Raw genomic sequence first — 8,776 nt, 5'->3', positions numbered from 1 at the left:
TTATCATAAAATGAAGTAAACAGAATCCTGTCTAAGAAATGAGAGCAATAGAGGTGGTTAATTCTTGTATATGTCTTTGAAGTTTGGATCTTGTCTCTGCAACCCTTTAACTATACGACTTGGGGGTGTTTGCGGGGTAGGTCATTTCAGCTCACTTTTTAGTTTTCTCATCTGTAAAATGGGGTTAATACAAATCTCAGGATTTTTAGATAGTTACATGAATTAATACATATCCTCACTGGAACAGCTTGTCTAAGGGTGTCGCACTTGGCTTAAATATGGGGTTTCCGGGGCCTAACCACATAAGTCAACAAGTAAAAACAAATTTAAGGGAGAGAGTGTTTTTGCCAGAAAAATCTGGTACACACCCTATACAGCCTAAGGAAGTCTAAAGGCCCAGCAAATTCAGTAACTGGGAGCTATAACTCCTGTTGGGACTAGGTTTATGCTCTCTATGCCATGTGTCCTTAACAGACTCCTTATGAAGCTGGAACCTTGCTGAGCAACTTCCTCACTCTGAAAGTGAAGACTGAAGGACTTCCCCAACCTGGCCTGGGAGATGTCAAGGAAGCTGAGAATGTAAATTGAACTCCCACACACCTGTCTCTGGCTAACTAAATATGCATATGTAGATCACCTGGCTTTTGTTTTTTATACATTCTCATTGTTTCTGTGTTTGGAGAGGGTGACAGAGGATGGGAGAGCAGTGACTGAGATTGGGGGTCTCTGATGACCTCATGGCTGTGGCATGCCTGGTGCCTGGGAATGTTTCTGTGCAAGGGCACAGGATGCTTAGCTGCTATGGCAATGCCCTGCATGAGGAGGCTCTGTGCAAGAGTCCTATCAGCTCTGACCTTGGTCTCAGGCACATAGCTCCTGAGAATAGAGAAATTCTTATGCTAGAGAACCGCAATGTTTCACCAGCTCCACTTCTGCTGTTCCTGCCTGCTTTACAGTAACTTTTACCAATGGACTTTGTTGAGAGCTACACAAAGCTCCTAACATTGCACTTTGCAATTGTGGATTGCAACTGTAGAAAAGCTACACAAAAGTCCTAGTTTCTGTAACTTTCCTGAATACAAAGAATAATGCTTGCACAGTCTTAAATCTGATAATGAGGCATATATAAATAAAGATTTCTGGCAGAACTCTTTAGATGTACTGAAAAGATAGAAAAAGCGTGCACTTGTGTTAATATGAGGATTTTCCCAAACTGTCCTCAACCCCTCGGAAAAGCCGCAAAGTATTTTCGTCCCTTATTTTATCTGTAAGGGCCAGGTGGCCAACCACCCTTCCCCTAGTGGTCGGGCTGACCCAAAAGCAAACTTTGCTGACACAAAAGTGAACTTAAAAATAACGACCACCCTCCTCTCGGTGGTCAGGGTGACCCAGAACTTAAAATAACATGCTTTGTATGCAATTTTATATGTTAACCAATCAAAAAGAGCACTGTAAAACTGCTTGCCTTTCATTATAAAAACCATGCTACACATGGGCTCAGGACCTCTTAGCGTCACCGGTTACCAAGTGCGCGGAGGACCAGGCTCGAGCTTGCTTATAAATGACTCTTTGTTACTTGCATTGATCGTGGTCTCTGGTGGTCTTTGTGGGGTCTCGAGCCACTGGGCACAACAGTACATCTCCATCAGAGAGCAGAGCTCCACCTGATCCCAGCTTAATCTTCAAAATCTGTGTTTGTGAATCTTTATATTCCAATCCTCCTTTACCCCTCACCGGACCAAGAGGTTGGTTGCACTGGTTGAGGCATCTGTGGGACCCACCAGAGAAGCAACCTAGCTGCTTCTTCCCAGTTTAATCAAACTGTATGAAATACATTTTTCCTTTTCCCTTCTTTTGATTATTATGTGGGCAGGTGGCCAAATCCAGCCAGAAAGCTTTATCCCTGTTAACAGGTACCTGTGGAGACTTATTCCTGTTTCTATTGGCTAAAAGAAATATTGATTTCCAAGCGTTTGGTCCTTGCACCAGTCTTGAAGTACAAGGGACATTCACCAATATAGAAGCTCTGAAGAATCATCAACTAGGAGACAAAAAGGAAGAACACATCCAGGTGTGGTGGCACATGCCCATAGTCCCAGGGGCTCAGGAGGCTGAGGCAGGAGGATCGAAAATTCAAAGCCAGCCTCAGAAACTTAGCAAGGCCCAGAGCAACTAAGCAAGACCCTGTTTCAAAATAAAAAATACAAAGGGCTGGGGATGTGACTCAGTGGTTAAGTGCTCCTACATTTAATCCTTCAGTACCAAAAAAGAAAGAAAGAAAGAGGGAAGAAAGGAAGAAGTCAATTTCATGAACCAGAAAGCATCATTACTCAAGGGATGAGCTTACATTGAAGTCACTTGAGGAGATTTACACTCAGTGTGTCATTTAAAACTTTGTCATTCAACAGGACAGGTTAAGAGAAGACACCCCCCAAAGAGAGAGTGAAAGAGAGAGAGAGAGAGAGAGAGAGAGAGAGATTAGATTACACTAGACTGTAATCTAATTTCTATTAGATATGGAAAATGAAAAACCACCCAAAATAATGAGACCTGAGAAAAGGGAGTGAAAAAGAAAGCCACAGATTGATAGCTTTCATCTCTCCCAAGATAAATCCTTTCCAGATGCTGGTCACAGGCAGGGAGAAGGTGTTTCATCAAAACTAAAATGATAGTCTCTGGGAAGCATTAATCTCTTCTCAAACAAATCCTCTCCAGATGCTACCCACAGACCCCCAACTCAAAAAGTTCAAATTCCTGAGCGCTCAAACTGACACATTCATTAATCGATAAAACAGACCCCAAATTCCTGAGTGCCCAAACTGACACACTCACTAAATCACTTCTCAGGATAACCTATACAAGCCCAGGCCCTTTCTTTGTTCAGTGGCTCATTTTCCACTGGGAAAGTGGGTCTACCAGCATTGCCCTGTTTCTGCATAAAATTTTGTTCCTGAATAAACAGTTGAGGTGATTCGTGAGGTTTGCATCCAGATGGGTCTCTTTGTGCCAACGGTATCTGATTTCATAAATTACAACCCCTCTCCTTATGTTTCCCAACCTTCAACAGCCAGGTGGAACATGTCTATAATCCCAGAAACTCTGGAGACTGAGGCAGGAGGATTGAATGGTAAGGCCAGTCTCAGCAATTTACTGAGACCCAGTCTCAAAAAAAAAGCAAAGGTTCTTAATCCTTTTAGAGCACAATACTTGGCCATAAGGCTTGTTAACTCCTAGTTTTATCAGTTTTATCAATCATGTTTTAGAAAACAGCATGACATCATTAGCATGTCTATACAAAGAAATTCTGTTGGTTTAGGATTCATTGTAAATGAGGCCATTAGTTTCCTTTTTCTTTCCTTGGTTTTTCCCCTGCAATATTTCCTGTTCTTTTAGTATTTAGCTGAGCACAAAGCCTTTTTGCACATAGTCATTTCGCAGGTAATTTGAGATTATATTCCCCAAGCCTCCCTTGCAGCTAATATGTATTGCCAAGTTTCCATTTTCACAATGACTCAGGAGCAGAAATACTACATACCAATTCTGCCTAAAAGCATGGTTGATCTGAAGACACCTTTATGTTTTTCCATTCCCTTGGATTGGAACCAATTCCCTTGGATTGGATGGTGGTAACCTAATTTCAGCCACACAAAGGAATATAACTCTTGAGAACAGGCATTCTTTTTGCTTGTTTTTGTTTGTTTGTTTGTTTTTATTTGTTTTGTTTTGTTTTGTTTGTTCCACAAACTTCTTTGGCGGTTTGGTAGTGAGGCAGGAGTATAGGGTTAAATTGGTGATTATTAAAAGAAAAGAACTACAAGTTCTATGCTTGAGATAAATGGTCAAAGTGTAAACAAAAATAACCAAAATAGTTTCATCACCACAATGAAAGTACAAATAACCAGGACGGAAGCAGACCTCATGACCAGTCATGCCTTTTATTCATCATCAGATTCAGGCCTTAGATGGTTCACTTTCTGGATAGAAAAAATGGCCCCCATTAAAGGGGAGATGTGGATTTATAGAGGCTACACACTGGGAGATGACTTAACCATTGAAGACCTTAACAGAACATATCAGTGTGGGCATTCAGAAAACAGTTTATGAGAATTTGAAATTTGTTTTTACTGGGCAAGAATGGAGGGTCCAGAGTTCTGTATTCGGTGCTTTTCTGTCTTTCCCGCCAGGGTCTATTGTCCTGTCACTGGGAAAGGATTTATTGGGAAAGGATCAGTGTTATCAAAATGTTGCCTTCTTCCTCCTTCCCTCTTCCCAGGCCACACTGTTTTGGGTTGTCATTTCCATATCCTTCACAAAGGACATTCCTAATTCAAGACTAAGAACAGGAGAACACTGAATATACAAGCAGATCTGACCACACTCCCTTGCCTTAAACTGAGAAACTCAATTAGATATGGATTAGGGTAGATTTCTACACACATTTTGAAACAAATGCAAGCATTTTTGGTCAAGTATAAAATAATGCAGATTTGGTGATAACATTGCAAAATAGTTTATGAATATGTCAATTCCTTTTTTAAATGGTACTAGGGATTAAACCCAGGGGCACTCTTCCACTCTGCTGTATCCCTAGCCCTTTTTATTTTTTTTATTTTGAGACAGGGTCTTCCTAATTTACTTGAAATGGAAAAGAACCAAAATATCATTTTGTTCAGACCTGAGTTCATTGTATGCTTGCTTATAACGTTTTCCTCTCAGTGTCCTGAAGCTGTATCTATGTTGACAGTACAGTAGGACCTTCCCATGTCCCTGACTATGGCCCTGATGTATAATAAAATGACTAAAATGTGTAATCAAAACAGTCCTCTCATGCAATCAAAATATCTGTCTCTATAGGGTCTTTCCGACCTACATATGCCTCAATTGTTCTTGTGTTTTTTGTGAGTTCGCTTTATAAACTCTGTTCCAAAATTCAGGTGCTGGGAGTTCTTTGAGGCATTAGCCTGCTCCTAGCCACTTGCTTGGCATGCTCATTAAAAACCCCTTTTCCCTTTCAATTTGGTTCAATATTCATGGTGGTTTGTAAATCTTGTGCACTCCGTAACACCTGAGACCGTCCTCTAACTTGTGATCCTCCTGCATCAGCCTCCCAAATGTTTGGGGTTACAGGTATGCACCACTGTGCCCAGCTATGAATGTGTTCATTTCTAGCCCCCAAACCTTATATATACTGTTCATCCCTTGATTTCCTTGCTATTCTGCCTAGGGAACCACCACCTTGGTATGTAAATCAATGCAATAAACAATTCTTACTCTTTCTGTTAGCTGTTTTTGATTTCTTTTTATGGTGATTGTGGGGGTTGAACCAGGGGCACTGGACCACTGAGCCACATCCCCATCCTGATTTTGTTTTTTATTTAGACACAGGGTCTCACTGAGTTGCTCAGCACCTCGCTTTGGCTGAGGATGGCTTTGAACTCATGATCCTCCTGTATCAACCTCCCAAGCCTCTGGGATTACTGGCAGGTGCCACGGCACCCAGCAGATGTGTTTGATTTTTATTCTGCATGACCTAACAGACCCACTGAGTCACTTACAGTAGAATCCACAAACCCATTCTTAGAATAATGTTTTCGAATGCAAAATAAAGTACGGTAAGATGATAAAGAAGATTAATTCAATGTGAAACTTATCAAAAATATTTGAAAAAGCAGACACGTGATAAGGCAATATGCCTTCCTGCCAGCCTGTCTGCTGCTTGCTTTCCTTTCTTTCTTTTTTAGTGCTGGGGACTGAACCCAGGCCTCCTACATACTAGATAAGCACCACCTCAGAGCTACATCCACAGACCTGCATTTCCAGTTTTGGGGATTTTGTTGTTGTTGTTGTTGTTGTTTTGGTACTGGGGATTGAACCCAGGGGCTCTTAACATCTGAGCCACATCTCCATCCCTTTTTTATATTTTGTTTGTCTCACTAAGTTGCTACACTCTAGGGTATAGCCCCTGGCCAGGGCGCTGGGATTATAGGCTTGGATCACTGCACCTGGCCCTGCATTTCTTTATAAATACAATAAATAAGATCTAATACCAGAGCTGGAGTTGTGACTCAGTGGTAGCGCACTTGTCTGGCATGTGTGAGGCCCTGGGTTTGATACTCAGCACCACGTATAAATAAAAAGATCCATTGACAACTAAAAAAATAAAATAAATAAATAAATAAAAAGATCTAATACCAGGTCTGTAAGGAACAAGGCTGCAGCTATTTCTCCCCTGGCTCTGCCCCCTCCCCTCACACCAATTTGTAATCTAGATTGTTAACTTTCTTGTCAGTCATTGGTCCAATTAGCCCTTGGGCTTTCACTATTTAAGGGTAATTCCTGGGCTGTTTGCTCTTTTTTCTCTATCTCGCTTTCACTGTCTCTCGCTCTTTCTTTCTCTCACCCTTAAGGGCTGACACTCTTTTCGCCTGTTTATTAAAATCTCATGTGTGGAGTGGTTTCTGGGTGCTTTCATTGGTGCCCTGACTCAGATGGGCTCTTCTACCACTGTAAGGCCCCCCAAAAAGGAAACCCCAACTCTGTCCCATGGATGGACGGCAACCCCAATCAACCGCAGGAGGCGTCACTTGATGCAAACCGCAAGAGGTGTTTATTCCAGCGCGCTGGGACCCAACTCGAGGAGTCGAGTCCCTAGCAGAAAATCTTGTAGGTTTATAAAGGCAGAAACCACACATTGGGAGGGGTCGCACATGAAAGGGGGAAAAGGGGGAACAAAGCTGCCAGGAAATTTCAAAGGGGGTCTGGGTTTGCTGACAACATGTTTCACAATGTTTTACAACAGGCTGTAGATTCTGGTCAATAGTTTCTGGTAATCCTACTGTTTGAGCACTATCTGGCTATCAGGCTCAATTTACTCTTTTACTCTCTGTTTGGGAACACAGAACAGCTTTAAGGGCTTTGTTCCCATTACTGGGAGGGAAACCTTAGGGAGTTGAGATAAAACAGACAGCTTAAAAAAATGTCCATTCTTTCACCACCACTTAGGTGAGTGGAATCCCATCTGTTACCCCAGACCCCCAGACACTGGTTTCATTTTCCATTTGCCTGAATGCTCAGTTGCACATCTACCATTGGCTTCAGATTGGTGAGTTTTCCCCTAGGTCGACTTAAACACTCCTCTGCTGACCTGAGACTCAACCATTGATCATCTGGCACTCTCGAGGAGCTTGAGGAGTGGGGGGTTCCCCCAGCCACGACTTTTACAGTTGATCTTTTCTGATGGGTGGGTCCCCGATCTTTATGGTGGAGATTCTCTCTCAGGTTTGGGGCTCCTCTACACTTTCTCTCTCGAAAATCCTGACATCAGGTCCTCGGAGCTCTTGGCTTTTGCCTGGCACACACTCACAGGAGTGACAACATCCATCATTGTGCTGCCTTCTCATCTCTAACTAGTCTGTGACCTTGGGACGCGTTGGACACTGACTTGGTTGTTTCTCAGTCTCCACCATGGGATCTAGGTCTTCCATTCTGCGACTCACTCTTGGGACGTTTACTAGAAAATCTTAAATCCCTTCATCTGATCCCTGACCTAGAGCCATCAAAACTTACTTGCTTGTGTAATGATATTTGGCCACAGTATCCTTTAGATAATCAATCTAGGGGGCTGGTTAATGGTACTTTGGATACTAATGTTTTGAGAAACTTATGCAACTTCTGTGACCAAGTGGGCAAGTGGAAGGAAATTCTTTGTACTCAAGCTTGCTTTCTTGAGCACTAACCCTGACTTTTCCTCTTCCTGCAAACCAGAACACCTCCTTTTGGCTGCTCCTCCCCCTTCTAACCCTTCCTCCTTCTCCGACCCAGCTAACGAACCCCCACATACGTGTCTCCTGCAGTAGAGGCCTTTCTGGCCCCTGCTCCTCTATCTCCTTTTCCCTGCTCTGTTTCTGCTTCCACCACCCCTGCCCAGCCTGCCTAGTCCTCCATCACATGGTCTTGTGCACATGTTCTAGCCCCCCTATGGGAAGTGGCTGGTATAGAGGGAGTGATCAGAGTCCATGTTCCTTTATCACTTTCCAATCTTTCCCAGATAAAGTAGTTAGGCTCCTTCATGTCCAACTCTGCAAACTATCAAGAACTTCAGTATCTCACTCAGTATTATGACCTTACCTGGCATGATATTTACATGATCATGTCCAACACCTTGACCCCTGATGAGTGCAGGAGAGTCTGGGAACAGGTGTGCAATTATGCAGATGAGGTTCACCAATCGACCCCAGCCCTTCCCAGTGGGGCTGAAGCAGTACCAGATAGGGGCCCCAATGGGACTATAACACAGGGATTGGGCAACTGCAGTGGGATGAGCTCCAAACTTGCATCCTTGCAGGTCTCTGTAAGGCCACCATTAAACCTATTAATTATGATAAACTTCAGGAAGTAATACAGGACAAGACTGAAAACCCATCTGCCTTTCTGAGTTGCCTCACAGAGGCCATGCTCTAATATGCTAACCAGGACCCTGAAACTCCAGTTACTCCTGACTTATTTTTTTTTTCCTCAAAGTTACCCGGACATAAAGGCTTAATTGAGGTGGTTGGATAGGAGGCCCCCTCACCCACAGCCAGAGGTTCTAGCAATGGCATTCAGGGTGTAAAATAGAAGGGAAGAAAAAGAAAGAAAGAAAAAGAAAAAAAAAAAAAACTAAAATACCTAATGCTGGCCAAAGCTTTTCAGCCAGCTAGACCTGCCCAGCCAACTACTAGGGGCACCCTTGCTCCCAGAAGACCTCCAGGCCCATGTCTCGAGTGTGGAAAAGAGG

This window comes from Sciurus vulgaris (assembly GCF_902686455.1).
Source record: "Sciurus vulgaris genome assembly, chromosome: 5".
Taxonomy (NCBI): domain Eukaryota; kingdom Metazoa; phylum Chordata; class Mammalia; order Rodentia; family Sciuridae; genus Sciurus; species Sciurus vulgaris.
Note: the sequence above shows the minus strand (reverse complement) of the source record.